Source organism: Cyprinodon variegatus, unplaced genomic scaffold (assembly GCF_000732505.1).
Source record: "Cyprinodon variegatus isolate N-32 unplaced genomic scaffold, C_variegatus-1.0 Scaffold290, whole genome shotgun sequence".
NCBI classification, from domain to species: Eukaryota; Metazoa; Chordata; class Actinopteri; order Cyprinodontiformes; family Cyprinodontidae; genus Cyprinodon; species Cyprinodon variegatus.
This window is the reverse complement of record NW_015150743.1, coordinates 453,985-455,374: the sequence shown is the minus strand read 5'-3', so window position 1 is coordinate 455,374 and position 1,390 is coordinate 453,985.

Genomic DNA, 1,390 nt, shown 5'->3' with positions numbered 1-1,390 from the left:
ATACTGCAGACAGAGTTTTGATGAAAATTAAAAGGAGAAATCCCAATTTCTCCTATTTCAGCTCCCCTCCATTAGCTGTATGTATAAAGCCCTAAAAACCAAGGTCCTTCTTATTTTAAAGACATGATTGTTCTTTATGTTCCTAACAGAGCATTTTCTCTTAATCTGCAGGTGCCTATAATTTCTGAAAGTAGAACAGGAGGAAGATCTTTTAGCTATCAGACTTTGTATAGTAATGCTGCTATAGGCATCAGCTGCTGGATGACAAACGGAACACTTTTCTATCCTATTTCTTTTTTTTAATCTCCTTTCTCCCATTATCAGTAATTGTTAGTTGAAACCTTAACTTTATGTTCTGTCTTTTACTTTGTCATAGCTTCATTTGGCCTGGTAATATGTTTGGCTGTGACACTATCCTGAAGGGAAAAATCAGCTGGGCTGCTGCCATCATCGCTGGCAATGGTTGGTCCTGTTTCTCTCCTAGACATAGCTATGGGCTCAGCATTTTCTGTGACTAACTGTATGTGCCCTCTGTCATCCCTTTTTGGCATGAAGATTCACTCATATCTCATGTAGTGAAATGTTTTTTTGTTTTTTGTTTTTTGTTTTTCGTAAAAAGAGCCACCTATTAAGATTAATTTTCCTTGTCTTGAATAGAAAGTATCAACGGATCAGTGCTGCCATGTTCCTTTTGTAAGTCTGCTTCTGTCTGAACTTCCAGTTGTCCTCAGCAAAAGGCAGCTCACACTGAGCCTGGTTTAGATGGACATTTATTACTATTAAGACAGAGGTTTTCTCTCTACTCTGCCTGCTAGGTGTGAGGGATTCCTGTTGAGTCAACAACATTATGCAAGTAAATGTCTACTGTTACCACATGCATGTCCAGGAGAAGCATATCCTACAAAATCAATGACTCCATTTACTTTGTCAGGTTCAGTGGAGGTTTGAAGGACCCAAAGAGATGAAAGCTGAGGTGGTTTCTTGCTAGTTTAATAACGAAAAAGGGTGGCAACTGAGGAAAAAATCCAAAAATAACAAACTGAGAAAACTGAGAAAACCAAGAACTAGATGACTTCAGAGAAAACACACATGAAGGTCAAAAATGACGAGGAACCAGCAAAAAGTCACTGAAAGGGAGGTGTAGATATACACTGCCTGGCCAAAAAAAAGTCACCACCAAAGAAAAGGTCACTCACTCTAATACTTTGTTGGACCGCTGTGGCATTGTTTCGATAAGCTTCTGCAATGTCAAAATATTTATTTCCATCCAGTGTTGCATTCATTTTTCACCAAGATCTTGCATTGATGATGGTAGAGTCTGACCGCTGCGCAAAGCCCTCTCTAGCACATCCCAAAGATTCTCAATGGGGTTGAGGTCTGGACTCTGTGG